Genomic DNA, 17,065 nt, shown 5'->3' on the forward strand with positions numbered 1-17,065 from the left:
AGAGCAGATGAACCTGATTTTTTTTTTTTTTTATTTAGCTTGAAGTAAATTGATCTTGTTTTAAGAAAGTTTCCATATTTTTGCAGTGTTTGTGTGGTGTGAATGAATGAGTGTGTGTGTGTGTGTGTGTGTGTGTGTGTGTGTGTTTAGCTTGAAGTAAATTACCCCATCCAGCAGCTCCCTGTTATTCATCACATTTGAAAAAAGCCAGAGCCGAACTCAGGGGTGCAACCCTTGACCTTTGACCTCAGACACATTGTCCCAGTGCTGTTGATAAAAGAGAAAGACTGACAAAGACACCAGAGAAAAGAACACATTAACACACAGCAGGTACTCAAGTGTGTGTGTGTGTGTGTGTGTGTGTGTGTGTGTGTGTGTGGTGTGTGTGTGTGTGTGCGCGCGCGTTGTGTGTGTGTGTGCGTGTGTGTGTGCGTGTGTGTGTGTGTGGTGTGTGTGTGTGTGTGTTTAACCTTTATTTAACCAGGTAAGTCAGTTAAGAAGCAGTTCTCATTTACAATGACGACCTGGCCAAGAGGCAGCATAAAAAGCATTATTAATGCAATAAAACATAATAGAATTACAAATAATACAATTATAAATGGTGACATATAAAAACAAACAAATAACTAAAAACAAGTACATGATCTTGTATTATTGACTGAATAATTTTTTTTAAAGGAAGAGAGTGAAATAAATGAACTAAGCTTTAAAGTCTGAAAACTGAAAAGAGCAACGACCAAAAGAGGTACGGACTTTAGGTATGAAACTACTAGAGCGCAGATTATGACTTATATTATGAATATTAAGAAGTGACTGTAAATATGATGGAGTTTTCCTGATAAGAGTTTTATTAATGAACACAAACCAATGAATTTATCTACGAGAATGAAGAGAAGAACAGTTCAATAAAGAATACAAGTGGCAATAGTGAGTGTTAAATAAAGCTCCAGTCACAAAGTGGATTACAGCGTGGTAAATAATGTCCAGTTATGAAGAAGAGTTTTTGAAGCAGACCTGTAAACTACATCACCATAATCCAAAAGTAGAAAGCACTGTCATTTTAAACAAAAGCTGTTTTTGAAGAATGTGTAAAAGAAGATTTACGATTAAGAAAACCAATACGAGATTTAACCTTTCTGAGCAGTACATTTATGTGAGTTTTATATGACAATTTGCTATCAAGCCAGATACCAAGATATTTGTAGCATTCAACATAATCTCAGAGCCATCCAATGAGAACTTTTTAGGCAGATATTCAACTTGTGGTAGATTTGTGTTAAAAACCGTACATTTTGTTTTATTTGTACTTGAAACAAATTGAAGACTAGAGAAAGCACGTTGGATGTGAGTAAAACTGGCCTGCAATAAAGATAATGCAATGGTCATGGAAAAATGAAATGTATAAATGATAGTGTCAGCAGTGTATAAATGTACCTGAAAATCACCTGCAGCAAGAGCAATATCATTAACATAAATATTTAAAAGTATAGGCCCCCAATATGCTTCCTTGTAGGACCCCTTTAAATAGGGGCAGGGGATCTGACCAAAACCCCTCCACCATTATTGATTTTAAATGACCAGAAACAGTAACTCTTGAACCAAGCCAGACAGCTCTCAGAGAGTCCTATACCTCTTAGACTATCTAGCAATATTTCATAGTCCACAGGGTCAAAAGCCTTTGCCAGATCAACGGATGCAGCTACACAATATTCCTTGTTGTCAATGGCACATATGATGTCATTGAGAACCTGATCAAGCCAGATACCAAGATTTTTGTATGTTTCTGGATATTATGAGAGACTTAAAATGATTAAGAACATTATAAGTCTCCAAATTAGATTAGATTAAACTTTATTGTCATTGCACATGTAAGGTACAAGGCAATGGAATACAGTTAGCATCTAACCAGAAAGTGCAATAAGCAGTAAGTACAGGATATCCAGTGTCTACAATATGTTACAAAAGTACAATAAATATACAGATAAGGCAGTACTATGGACATAATTTACAGGTTTTTAAATACTATCAGCATGATATACAGATAGGTGTACTATGAACATACTATACAGAGGGATTATGTATAAGTGTATGTACACTATAAGCAGACACTATGAACATATGAACATCATTTACACTAGTGCAATGGACAGTAAAAAAGTGCACAGATAAATATTCCAGTGTGCAAATGAATCATTCAGTATTCTGGATGAACAGACAGTGGTGCAAGTAATAACAAGTGAACTGTTTTTTGTTTGTTTGTATGCCAGATGTAGTGTTAAGGCGAAGTAAAGAGTGTGTGTGTGTTTGGTGTGTGTGTGTGGGGCGGAGGGTTAGGGGGTGGGGGGTGGTGGGGAAATGAGTCAGTAAGGAGACAGCTGTAGGGAAAAAGCTGTTCCTGAATCTGCTGGTCCTTGTCGGGAGGCTCCTGAAGCGCCTCCAAGAGGGCAAGAGGTTAAACAGTCTATGGTCAGGGTGAGAGGAGTCCTTAAGAATGCTGCGAGCTCAACGTAGACAGCGTTTTCTCTGGATGTCCTCAGTAGCTGGGAGTGGTGTCCCTGTGATGCGTTGGGCAGTTTTCACCACCCTCTGCAGTGCTTTGCGGTCAGCCACCGACTGTTTTCTATACCAGACTGGGATACAACTGGTCAGGATGCTCTCAATCGCACACTGGTAAAAGTTCACCGGGATGGCTGAAGACAGCTGGTTCTTCTTCAGTGTTCTGAGGAAGAAGAGGTGCTGGTGAGCCTTCTTGACAAGGCTGGAGGTGTTTGTGGTCCAGGACAGGTCCTCGAGATGGTGATTCCCAGGAACTTGAAGCTGGAGACAGGTTCAACAACTATCCCGTTTATGTGGATGGGGTCATGCGTGCTTCCTTTCTTCTTCCTGAAGTCCACAATGAGCTCCTTTGTCTTGCTGGTGTTAAGGATCAGGTTGTTGTCAGCGCTCCATGCGGCCAGGTGCTGTACCTGCTCCCTGTAGGGCAGTCTCATCATTGTCTCTGATTTCTCTCTTAAAGTGAGAAACTCTAGGTTAGCTGAGCAGTGTCTTCCAACAATGAAAGAGTTCGTACACCAAGCTTTGTTAACATAAATGCACAATCCGCCCACTCTTGTCTTGCCGGAGTCATCTGCTGTCCAATCTGCCCGGAGCGTGTGGCGTCCGGCTAGCTCAATAGCATTATTGGGTACGTCGCTGTGTAGCAATGCTCTTCATTCTTTACTTCGTGAATAATTGGAGACGGAGTCACCACCAAGTGAGATGAACAATCTTTCCAAACACGGTTTGGAAATTTTGAGTTGGTGTTGGACGTTTCTCTCATTTCTAACATTGGACACTCATTCTTCCAATGACCAAATGTATGACAATAATTACACACATTATTTTTATCTTGTACTCCAACAAATTCACAATGAAATTTATCAGGCTGAGCGGATTTACGCCATGATTCGTTCCGACTAGGTCCTCCATACATCTTATTACTGGCCGAAGTTTTATGAATTAACGAAAATTCATCTGCTGAAACAGCTGCTTCGTAAGCAGTGAGAGATTTTTGTTCACTTATGTAAGTCGCTACATGATCAGAAACACAATTTTTGAATTGTTCAAGCACAATCAAATCCTTTAAATCGTCTAGTTTCTCGATCTCAGAAGCCATACACCAGCAATTAAAGTATGTAGAAATGTCACGTAGAAACTCAACGTGTCGGTTTCTCACCTTTTCTCCAAGACCGGAACTAATTCATAGACTTTTAAAACGGTGGTCTTTACAGTCTGATAATTTCCTGCATCTTGTGCACTAAGAGACGAGTATGCTTCTTGAGCCCTTCCCGTAAAAATACATTGCAACATCAAAGTATGTTAGTCATCTGGCCAATTTCTTGCCTCAGCAACATGTTCAAATAATAAAAAAAACAAAACATTCCACCTCTTTTTCATCAAATTTTGGAATCAGTCTCAAATTACTCACAACAAACACTTCCTGACCCATTTGTGGCTGAAATTCTTACATCTTTTATCAAATCTAAATGATAACGTTCAAGGTCCAGTTGTTCTTGTTACAATTGAACCTTAGATAATTCGAGACGACTTTGTGCTTCTAATATTTTCTCTAGTTAGTCGCAGCTTCAATAAACAACAATTCTTTTTGCTGTTCAAACGTCAAATGAGAAATTTTAGATGTAACATTAACAAAAGGTTTACACAATGGTTGTGACTTTAACATATCACGTTCATTCAACTTGGCCTTTATGACAATTTTTATATTATCTTTTAAACGCTTATCTTGGACGGATAACCAAATTTCGTAATGATCTGCGATTTCTAAAAGTTGGTCTTTAGAAAAGACATCCAAGAGATCTTCTGACGGAGCTTTAATAAACTCCTCGACAGAGGCCATAACAAAACAAGGTAAGCCTATATTTAATACATAGGTAACAAAACTGAAGTGCAATTCTCCCTGACTAAATTATAAACTAATTAAACTGAACCCTAGTCTTCATATAGTTACTTGCGGTGGGTATTTACACACTATAAACCAGTGTTTGCAACAACAACCAATTGACTAGTTGCCGTTACAAAACACAGACGTGTTCCCGAGCTATTGCTCTAACCGCTTTCACCATACAAAAAAAATAAATTAAAATGACAAACAGAGCATCCAATTAAGGATACCCTCTTATTCCTAACCAGAGAAAAGCAGTCCAAAATTATTACCTGTTAAATGTATAAAAATAGCTTACTTACCAAATTTTATTCCCTGCACAAATGTTTACAAAAACAAAAGTAAACGAATATACATAATTCACTGTAGCCCTCCAAAACATTTCAACAAATAACCAATATTATATAATCAACGGAATTATCAACAAATTAACAGTTAAATTCTTATACAAAAATACTCAAACTTTAAGGACGAGCCCCCACATTTGTCACAACCGGCTCAAACTCAAGTCATGACAAAAAGGAAACCAAATTACTAATTAATCTTTTATTTAAAATGTGAATAATTAGACTGGGGTTTGATAGAAGGTTTTTGGCAGTTTTATCGTAACAATGTATTTAAGAACACAAATGGAAAACAATACTTACAAAATAAGAAAGAAACCAAACACAAAACAACCCCAAACAAACCCAAGCGGAAATCGCCCCTCTGAACACATTCAACACCAAACTTAAATAAGGAGAGATAACAAGCAACAGGTGGACACGATTTAGCGGTACAGCTCCACCCACTGGCCGGCCATAGCGGGGAAGCAGGAGACCCAATCACATCCCTCACCTTCCCATTTCTCATCTCTGGATGTGAATGTGAGGCTCTACTTTAACCTCTTATCTAGACAATATTTGTCCTCTCTCTTTCAGGCCAGCATGGGCTGCTCCTTCTAACCCCGGTTATCTAATATTCTTTGTGAGCATCAGACCAAACTCAGGGGAGCAGAGAGAAAATGACGCAAATCAAAAGATCCGTCAGACATGAGTCATGTATCAGTCATTGTTTTCATCTTTCTCTGCTGAAGTCCATACTGCCAAGTCTTCATACCTGAAGATACTCATACTTCATACAAGATCAACAGCGCTCCAGACACACGAAATCTTTCATCTGTCCCTTTCCACCACTTCTATAACAGCTGAATGTTTTCACCACATTCTTCACAGGCAAAACTGGAACAATCAGTAGTCAATTCTCAGCCCCACACTCACAGGACTTCAAACCAACCTCACTGAGGCAGAAGTATCAAAACTTCTCCTCTCCAGCAATCCTACAACATGCCCTCTAGACTTAGTCCCCTCACACCTTCTCCAAGCAATCTCTCCTACAATCTTACCAGCACTCACACACATCATATCCTAATCTCTCCTCACAGGAAACTTCTCCACTGCATTCAAGCAGGCTCAGGTAACCCCACTGCTCAAAAAAAACCTACATTAAATACATCACTTTCAGATAAACTACAGACCTGTCTCTCTCCTTCCATTCATAGCGAAAACCCTCGGAAGAGTTTTTTTCAACCAGATATCATTGTTTCTCTCACAGAACAACAAACTGGACGGTAACCAGTCAGGTTTCAGGAGTGGCCATTCACCTGAGAGTGCACTACTGTCAGACACGGGAGCCGTGCGGATTGCAAAAGCTGATTCCAAATCATCAGTTCTTATTCTGCTGGATCTATCTGCTGCTTTTGACACTGTCAGTCATCAGGTCATTGAGTCTTTGCTGTTTTCAATGGGCATCACAGGGATTACACTTCACTGGTTGGAATCCTATCTCACTGGTAGGTCTTTCAGGGTGGCCTGGAGAGGGGAGGTATCCAAAGCACATCAACTTGTCACCAGGGTTCCTCAGGGATCAGTTCTTGGACCCCTCCTCTTCTCCATGTACACTACATCACTAGATCCCATCATACAGGCACATGGCTTCTCCTACCATTGCTATGCTGATGACACACAGCTCTATCTCTCATTTCAGCCAGATGATCCAACAGTAGCTGCACGGATCTCAGGCTGCCTGGTGGACATCTCGGCATTGATGAAAGAACATTCCCTACAGCTCAACCTGGCAAAGACTGAGCTTCTTGTCTTCCCTGCCACTCCAACTCTACAGCATGATTTCACCATCCAACTAGGTTCTTCTACAATTACCCCATCAACTTCGGTCAGAAATCTTGGTGTGATCTTTGAAGACCAGCTGATCTTCAAAGACCACATTGCAAAGACTGTTCGATCTTGTAGGTTTGCATTGCACAACATCAGAAAGATCAGGTTCTTTCTAACGGAGCATGCTGCACAACTTCTTGTCCAGGCCCTTGTCATTTCTAGGCTGGACTTCTGCAATGCTCTTTTGGCTGGACTTCCATCAAGCACAATCAGATCTCTGCAAATGATTCAAAATGCAGCGGCACGACTGGTCTTCAACGAGCCCAGAAGAGCCTATGTTACACCTCTCTTTATCTCCTTGCACTGGCTACTAGTTGCGGCTCGCATCAGGTTCAAGACATTGATGCTTGCATATAGAACAGCCACAGGCTCAGCACCCGCCTACTTCCACTCACTACTATGAATCTACATCCCCTCCAGAAGTCTGAGATCCACTAGTGAACGACGCCTCATGGTACCATCCCAAAGAGGCTCAAAATCACTTTCCAGAACATTCTCGTTCACCATTCCTGTCTGGTGGAATGATCTTCCCACCCCTATCCAGAATGCTGAATCCCTGACAATTTTCAAGTGACAGCTGAAAACTCATCTCTTTTGACTCTACTTGACTCTACTTGACCATTTGTTTGACGCTACTGTCTTTCTCTTTATTTAGTTCTTCCCTTTCTAGCTTGTACTTATTTGAACAATACCTAAAACTTGGTATTACAAGCAGTTCCTGTGTCTGTTTGTCTCTTTAAGAAGAATCGCTTTATGTATCCCCTAATTGTAAGTCGCTTTGGATAAAAGCAACTGCAAAATGACTAAATGTAAATGTTGATGCATCAATATCTTGAAAAGGAGCTTGGATACTTCGTGGTCTTCTTAGAAGACTTGGCGGCACCCTGAGGAGCGGGCTCCATTACCATTCTACAGGAAGCTGATGGCTGTGGTGTTGCCTTCTTAGAGCTGATGTTGATGCTGCAGGGGGGAGATTGCTGCACTTTTTCGTGTGGGCCAGGGGTGAAAAGCAATTAGATATGAATACTAATAAATATATTCATTTATTAAAAGAAATTTACAAGATAGCAGATTCCCCGTTCTGCTTTCTTGTAAAGAAATTTACAAGATAGCAGATTCCCCGTTCCTAATCCAGGAGTGTCAGACACAGTTTAGTTTAATCTATAATTAAACACACCTGAATCAACTAGTCAAGGTCTTTGTGTTCACTTTAATAACAGCCAGGTATGTCAAAACTAGTCTCAGCAGGAATGAGGAACCTGCTTTTCAGACTCTTTGTCTGCTTTACAGACAAACTGGTTTTACACACTTCATTCAAACACAGAACCAGTAAAGTATTTAAACTCGCCAGCTCAGGGAAAGAGAAACTAAAGTGTTAGTTGAGCTGTTGAGTGTTTGTGTCTCTGTATTTCTGCAGTAAAATGGCAGATGCCAGAATTTCGGTGGATCAGACGGAGTTCATGTGTGCAGTGTGTTTGGATCTCCTGAAGGATCCAGTGAGAACTTCCTGTGGACACAGTTACTGTGTAGCTGTATTACAGACTGCTGGGATCAGGAGGAGCAGAAGAGAGTCTACAGCTGCCCTCAGTGCAGACAGACCTTCAGTCCAAGACCTGCTTTAGCTAGAAACACCATGCTGGCTGAAGTGGTGGAGAAACTAAAGAAGACCAAACTTCCTGATGACTACGCTGGAGCTGGAGATGTGCAGTGTGACGTCTGTACTGGAAGAAAATACAAAGCCGTCAAGTCCTGTCTGGTGTGTCTGGAATCTTACTGTCCAACTCACTTTGAGCGTCATGAGGAGTTTCGCTCAGGAAAACCACACAAAGTGACTGAAGCCACTGGACGACTGCAGGAGATGATCTGCCAGAAACATGAGAAGCTCCTTGAGGTTTTCTGTCGCACTGATCAGAAGTGTATATGTGTGCTGTGTACGATGGATGAACATAAAAACCACGATACTGTTTCAGCTGCAGCACAGAGGACAGAAAAACAGGTATTTAACACTAGACACTGATGAAATATTGCTGACACTCGTTTCATATGTGTTTATATTGACACCATATAAACAGCTGACAGCATTCACACGTCACACGACAGCAGAAATGAACAGCAGCTGCAAGAAGAGTTTCACTGTTTGCTCTTCAGAAACCTACGGGTGACATCACGGACACAACGTCCATGTTTTTATACAGTCTATGGTTAAAATACAAGTTAAATGCAGTGATAGACTACTTTCTGTTCAGTAAATCTGACAGAATCCAGATTTCAGGTTTCATTTAGTTCATTTATTTTCTGTTTAGAGCCACAGCTGAATTACACAGCAGTCTGTGTCAGTTTCACTTTTATAATATTTACATATGTGGTGTAAAACAGTTCTTATGCTTTATGTGAATTCATGTATGATAGTAGTTAATGATCAGTCATCTCTTCTGGAGTTTGAACCTACAGCCGTTAGTTATCAGCTCCACTATTCCTGGATTCATCTCTTCACATGATGAATTAATGACAGTAGTTTTCTGTGAGATTCACTGTCATCTGTTTGTCCTGCAGAAGCAGCTGAAGGAGACACAGCAGACGCTCCAGCAGAGAATCCAGCAGAGAGAGAAAGATCTCCAGCAGCTGAGAGAGACTGTGGAGTCTCATAAGGTGAGTCTGGAGAAGAAGAGAAGTTTGTCTCTGTCTCAGTTCAGACTCACTGAAGCTGAATCACTGTGTGTCCTAACAGTGCTCTACACAGACAGCAGTGGAGGAGAGAGTGAGAGGATCTTTACTGAGCTCATACGCTCCATTGAGAGAAGCCGCTCTGAGATGATACAACTGATCAGAGATCAGGAAAAGACTGCAGTGAGTCGAGCTGAAGAACGACTGGAGCGACTGGAGCAGGAGATCAATGATCTGAGGAGGAGAGATGCTGAGCTGGAGCAGCTTTCACACACACAGGACCACAGCCAGTTCCTGCAGGTAACACAGATCTAGAAGAACAGGATCATAGTGGACTTGAGCAGATCCTGCTGTGACAGAGACTCACAAAGTGCAAGGTGCAGGTAGACAAGCAGCTCTTTCTTCTGGAAGATATATTTAGCTGTCAAACACCACTAGCGCCACCCACAGTTCATTTTTTTACCTGATTTTTTTTTATTCTATAGTACCAATTCTGAGTAAAGTTTATCAAGATTGGATCAGGTGAAACTTGATAACAGATTTTTTTTTGTCTGTATCATATTGATGAATTTGATCGTGAAGACTCCAAATGTGAATTGAGGCTGTATATTAGCAATCGGTCTCATCAGGATTTCAGCGATTGTTTTTTCTTCAGATTTTTGTGACCTAAACTGACTGAATTTGCTTTTCTCAAAACAAGCATTTGTGTTGTTTTGCAGTAAAAATCCGGTAGTGATCATGATGTATTTATGTAATTAGTGTCAGTGACAGTAAGAATACAATTACCTTTAAATACTTTTGTGCAAAATTACTGAAACTGTGTTTCTATCAATGGACTCACCAGCATAGAAATACTCATAATTCACTTTGTAATCAGTCAAATTATTACATGTTTTTACTATATACCACTTATTAGTGTTGTCACGGTACCAAAATTTCAGTTTTCGGTACAAATACCAGTGAAAATCCATGGTTCTCTGTACCAATTTCGGTACCAAAGCAAAACACAAAAACTATGCTAATTAAATTTTTTTACTATACTTTCATTTAATCCAAACTGTGTACATATTTAATTTTAAAGGCCTTTTGAATTTTAAAGCCAAGAATAACAACTAAGTTAAATTAAAAAAAAAAAAAAAAAAAAAACACCTGGTACTGTAACTTTTTCATTTTTTTAGTACCGACTTGGTACCGAAGTACCGGGTCTTTTGACAACACTACCACTTATATTGTCTATTGTAACATTGTTTTTGATTTTTTTTTCCCAATTTAATAATATTAGTATTATTATTAATAGCATTTACAAGAAATATTTAAAAAGTGCATAAGTTGTAAAATAATGTACTCATTTAAATCTAGGCTACTAGTGAGATCATCTCGGTTACGTATGTAACCCTCATTCCCTGATGGAGGGAATGGAGATGTTGCTCTGCCAGCAACTCTAGACAGTTGATGTGCCAAAGCAGATAAGGCCCTGTCCAGGACCTCAAGGCTGCCTGCCCTTTGCACGTAGAGCCTCAGCTCATCTTTGAGGCACCTGTCATGATGACAACATGCCGAGACACTTGTTCTAAGGGCACCCCGGTCCATAGAAAGGCAAGGTCCAACCAATGGCTGAATGAGCGGTGACACACCGATGTGATGGTCACGTGATGTGTACCAAGGTGCCATGCCCATCTTGGGACCAAGGAGTGTAACCAGTGCTGAAGTTGTCTTATATCAAGCAATCCAAGAGATGTGACTGCGGCTGCGGATGCCATATGCCCCAGGAGCCTCTGAAAGTGTCTTAGTGGTACCACTGTCCTGCCTCTGAAGGAACTGCAGTTCAGCACTGACTCGTTGGTGTGCTCACGTTGGTGAGATGCACGGGGGAGAGCTTGCTCTTCTCTCAGTTGACATGGTCCTGGAGTACCAGGTCCTTGTAATCGCACAACTCTTCTCGCGACCAGGCCAAAATGAGGAATGGTCTGTGTCTAGGAAGAATCGAGACATGAAAGCATGCATCCTTCAGGTCGATCGCTGCAAACCAATCCTGAGCTTGAACGTATTTGATGATGCGTTTCTGTGTCAACATCTTGAACAGAAGCTTGTGAAGGGCCTGATTCAAGACTCGCAGATCCAGGATCAAAGTTGAAGGCCACCGCTTTCCTTGGGCACGATGAAGTAAAGGCTGTAAAACCCCTTCCTCATCTTGGCTGGAGGGACTGTCTCGATTGTGTCCTTCGCCAGGACAGCAATCTCCTTGCTCAGGACAGAGGCATGACCAAAGTCTTGAGAACACCGCTGAACCTGGGGGGTCACCTGGAGAACTGAATCATATAGCCGAGTCAAACCATGAGCCAGCGGTATAGGTTGGGCAGCGCCAGCCATGCTCCCAAACTCTGTACGAGTGGCACCAAAGGGACAGTCAATGTACCCGCAGTGGTGCAGCAATGGGGAGTCATGCTGGATGGCCCAGAAGTTCAAGTTCAAGTTGAGCTTTATTGTCATTCCACTACATGTGTGGACATACAGTGGAATGAAATGTCATGCCTCACAGGACCATGGTGCTACATAAATACAGACATACAACAATGAAGTAAAACAGTATAAACCTATACACAACTAAACTACTGACAGATTTTGACTATAAATATACTATATATAAATGTTTACCTATACATAAGCTAAAAAAAGACTATATGAATGCTTCACACAATACTATACCTATACACAACTAACCTACTGACAGATTTTGACTTTAAATACTATATATAAATGTTTACCTATACATAAACTAAAAAAAGCAAAATACAAACTATACAAATGTTACGCATAAACACTGTACCTATACACAACTAACCTACTGACAGATTTTGAATATTAATATACTAGATATAAATGTTTATGTCTCTGTAGTGCATTTAATCACTGTTTCTGATCAGACCTACTACAGTTGTGTCATCCGCAAACTTGATAATGTGGTTGGAGCTGAACTTGGCAGTGCAGTCGTGTGTCAGCAGCGTGAAGAGCAGCGGGCTGAGCACACATTCTTGTGGGGCACCTGTGCTCAGTGTGGTAGTGCTCGAGGTGTTGTGGCCGACACGGACTGACTGAGGTCTTCCAGTTAGAAAGTCCAGGATCCAATTACAGAGGGAATTATTTAGGCCCAGCAGGTTTAGTTTATTAATGAGCTGTTGTGGGATTATTGTGTTGAATGCTGAGCTGAAGTTGATGAGCAGCATTCTGACATAAGAGTCTTTATTTTCTAGGTAGGTAAGAGCCAGGTTGAGGGTGGAGGAAATTGCATTGTCTGTAGAGTGGTTTGGACAGTATGCAAACTGGAGCGGATCAAGTGTGTTGGGGAGGCTGGTTTTGATGTTGTGCATGACTAACCTCTCAAAGCACTTCATCATGATTGGAGTCAGCGCTATGGAATGGTAGTCATTTAGACAGGACACAGGTGATTTTTTTGGTACTGGTATGGTGGTTGTGGATTTGAGACATGTGTTATGATGGGCCTGGCTTAGCGAGGTGTTGAAGATATCTGTTAGGACATCTGTCAGCTGTTCAGCACAGTCTTTCAGTACATGGCCAGGTATGTCGCCAGGACCTGCTGAAGTTGTCTTATATGAAGAAATCCAAGAGATGTGACTGCGGATGCCATATGCCCCAGGAGCCTCTGAAAGTGTCTTAGTGGTACCACTGTCCTGCCTCTGAAGGAACTGCAGTTCAGCACTGACTGGGCATGCTCGCTGGTGAGATTAGCCCTTTCCCTAGCTTGTGTGCATCCACGCTTGCCGCGCTTCTGTCCCCTCTCACACCGCCGGTGTCGCCATTTTGTGCGGGTAGCGTCAGTAGGCAAGGCTGCGGGCTCGGGGTTCGGCTTCAGCAGCAGACAGAGGCCTCTTAGATTCTCAGTAGTCTCCAGTGAAAGCTGTTGTTTGTTCACACTTCCATTTTCCAAAAGGCTCTGTCGATCATAGATGTGTTTCCGAGTGTTTATCTGATGGTTTTGCGATAAGGTGAGACTGTTCGAAGATGAGGAAATGAGACTAACAGACACAAAAACATTGTTTTTGGGACCCGGAGTAGCCGCTGCGTCCAGCCGCCCCGCCATCTTGGATCGCACCAAGGCATCGCATTCTGAGCCATCACGGCAGAACTCCCCTTGTCCCAGGAGGAACTGGCTAGAGACATGCGGGTAGGTATGGCAGCCCCATCCCGCAGTCTCTTGGCCATTGATGAGAGGTGGTATGGTGGGTGAGAGATTGAGAAGGCAGCATATCGCTCACTGTAAACCCATGAGCCTTGCAACCTGGAAGAAAAGGAAACTGCTCTTTCTTTAAAAATGTGGTTATGGCTAGCCATTGAGCCAGCGGTGGAACAGAAAGAAAAGCAAACAAAAGATTCTCCGCCTGGCCCTTCTCTGGGGGAAGGAGTGGTACTGTCCTCGCCACCTCCCGAAGAGCAGTCTCCAATATCTCCGGGGTTGCCCGTGTTAAGGCTGCTTCGTCATCATCCTATAGGACTTAGTGGCCGTGTGTGACATGGGGACACCGCCTTCCTGCAAGGAGCTTGACGTCCCTCCCTTAGTGATACGTCAGCATGGGACAGAGCAGCTATAGTGGGTGCAGGAGGGTGCCCATGGCGATGAGCAGGCTGAGACATGACCTGCAACGGAACGGTGGCAGCTGGAGCATCACGTCAGGGCAAAATGTGTTGAATGGCCTCAGTCTGCTTCTGTACTGTCAAGAACTTCTGGGCAAAGTCCTCGACAGTGTCACCGAAAAGGCCAACCTGGGACATGGGAGCCTCAAGAAAGCGTACTTTCAAGAAAGCGTAAAAGGGGCCATCCATGACTTTGTCTCTTCCTCATGCACTTCCGGGAAGAAAGGAACCAGAGCAGAATGCGGTTGTGAGTTTTGCTCTGTGCTAAGAAACCAATCATTCAGTCGCGAGCGCTCGGGACTGGGTGGTGTATCCACCTCCAGTCCAATGCTCATGGCTGCCCGGGCAAGCATGGCCGTCAACTCTGGTCTGATGCCAAGGGGGGCAGCCCCACCGAATCTTCATCCTCAGAGGCCGATAACCCATCCCGATGCTGCTATTGACATCTGATCCTCAGGTGGTGCTCCAAATGAAACCCTGGGACCGGCATGAGACATCCAAGCAGAATCACTCGGAAACTGCACAGGACAAACTCTGTGAGAGGAGAGAGAGGTCCATGGGGTGGGGCCAGGCAGAGAAGCTCTCACTGTCTCTCAGATCTCCCAGAGTACTAACTGGCGGTCCTCTGCTTGTGGCAGAGAAATCGGGACGGAAAGAGGCAGAGGGGTCTCCTCCACTCCCCTTAAGGAGGGAGAGACATGGTCATGTGCTCACAATAGAGACATGAACCATCCTCGAACGCAGCTTCAGTATGCTGAATGCCCAAACACTGAAGACAACAATATTGGCTGTCAACAGAGGACAGGTAATGACTGCTCTTTTAGTTGAAGTGCCCAGGGAAATCACTGGATTACATGGACACCGCTGTCTGCGCAGTATCGCCAACCAGGACAGCTCTCACGAAACACAAAGATGAAAGACTTTGTGTGTAGCTATAATCACCATATAACTACTCGGCTCCGAAGCAGAAATCCGAATGAGTGAATGCACGTTGTTGCCTTATATACCTGTAGGCCCAGGGAGTGGCTTAACATTCTCAAGCAAATTCTCATTGGTGTTTTCTCTTAAATTAAGAGATGATTGGGCTCCCAAGTTAAACCCCTAATGTCATCACAACCGACAGATAGAGAACAGGTATTATGAGGACTAGCAAATATTTGCCCCAGTATATTTCTATTTATATTCAGTTACTAGAGGTGGAGAGGAGAGTTACTAAAGATTACTAAAAATCAGTCAAGATCAGATAAGCCAACAATAGCCACATAAATCTGATGTTGGTGCAGGTTATTGGGTGAAGTGTGGAGCTGATGAGTTTTGATTTCTTTTTTCTGTAGAGTTTCCAGTCTCTCTCAGCACCTCCTGAATCTACAGACGTTAATGACAATGCCTTCAGTTCTCTTATTTCTTTTGATGACCTGAGAGAATCTGTCTGTCAGCTGAAAGACAAACTGGAGGATTTCTGCAAAGAGGAGCTCAAGAAGATCTCAGACAGAGGTAAAGTCCTGAAGATTCATCTGCTCCCAGAAACAAGTCCATCATCATCTCATATCATGGAGAACATCATATTAGAATTGTCTTAGGAATAGATTCAGGATCATGAGAATCACACTGTTCTTATCTGTTGATTTCCACAGTCACATTCACCAACATTGATCACTGGACCAGGAACGACTTCCTACAATGTAAGTCTGTAAGAAAACAAGCAGAAAAACTCACTGAGTGTGTTCATGTTCTTCCTGTAAAAGGTGAAAGAAGAGTTATTTAATTGATGATGTAAATGATGATTTGCACAGATATCTGGTCATCTGTACTGAGACACTGATGATACACTGAACATGAAGAGTTCAGCTACATGAAAAGAACAAACAGATTCATAATTCCTGATTCTGATGTGTTTTATCTCCATTAGATTCCCATCAGCTCACTCTGGATCTAAACACAGCATATAAACGCCTCCGTCTGTCTGAGAGGAACAGAGTGATTACTGACACTGACACAAATCAGCCGTATCCTGATCATCCAGACAGATTTGATCATTGGCCTCAAGTGTTGTGTAGAGAGAGTGTGTGTGGACGCTGTTACTGGGAGATTAAGTGGAGTGGAGGTGTGTTTATATCAGTGTCCTATAAGAGCATCAGCAGGAAGGGATCAGGTGTTGAGTGTGTGTTTGGATCTAATGAACAGTCCTGGAGTTTGATCTGCTTTCCCTCCAGTTACTCATTCATACACAATAACATAGAGACTGTTCTCCCTGTAGAATCCGTCAGCAGTAGAATAGGAGTGTTTGTGGATCATAGTGCAGGAACTCTGTCCTTCTACAGTGTCTCTGACACAATGAGTCTCATCCACAAAGTCCAGACCACATTCACTCAGCCACTCTATCCTGGGTTTTATGTTGATTATGGATCATTAGTGAAACTGGGTTGATGAATCAGAATAGACTGATGAGAGATTCTACCCATAAATTTTTGAGCTGTATGATAAATCAGTAACAGTGAGATGTTATAGAGTGTCTTCTTTTCTTTTAATGACATTAATACTGCAGCTGAACATCTGTCAGTGAAATTACATGTCGGATTAAATGCGTGTAATAAATCCTCATACAGACAGTAAGATCAGTGTGTGTGTGTGTGTGTGTGTGTGTGTGTCCTGCTGAGTTACCATGTGTTTCTGTGCTTTTCTTATCCTCTGTTTGTGTTGATTTAGTTTTTAATGTACTGTCGGGCCATTATTTTATTATTACTGTCAAAATTACCTTTCAATTCAAATGATCACAGTCAATAAATCATTCATTATTCACGTTATGTAGCTCCGACTCTTTCCAGCATTTTTTATTCTTCTGTCTTCTGCTGTTTTTATCATCATGCATTTAATTGTTAAACGCATTAAATTGTTAACCATGAAATTACTTTTTATTTTTAAGTTACAGCTTGTTAATAATTTGTGTTAAAAAGTTCAAGGTAATTCAAGTTAATTCAAGTTAAATGTCACAGTCACCAGTTCAGTTACTATCAAAATCACCAGCTCAGTCATCTCGACACTACACTCCCCACATCACCATCTACTCTCCTATGCTCCCTTTGCAGTCACCCACACC

At 42.1% G+C, this 17,065-nt stretch overlaps 1 protein-coding gene and 1 pseudogene across 1 annotated transcript in view; both read left to right on the forward strand.

Annotated features, from left to right (window-relative positions):
• The window catches only part of LOC109084974 (midnolin-like), a 125,987-nt gene that overhangs the window by 19,024 nt on the left and 89,898 nt on the right, over positions 1 to 17,065 (forward strand). The gene's annotated exons all lie outside the window — the stretch shown is intronic.
• On the forward strand, positions 238 to 16,767 carry LOC109081651 (annotated as a pseudogene).

Source organism: Cyprinus carpio, chromosome A2, assembly GCF_018340385.1.
Source record: "Cyprinus carpio isolate SPL01 chromosome A2, ASM1834038v1, whole genome shotgun sequence".
Classification (NCBI taxonomy): domain Eukaryota; kingdom Metazoa; phylum Chordata; class Actinopteri; order Cypriniformes; family Cyprinidae; genus Cyprinus; species Cyprinus carpio.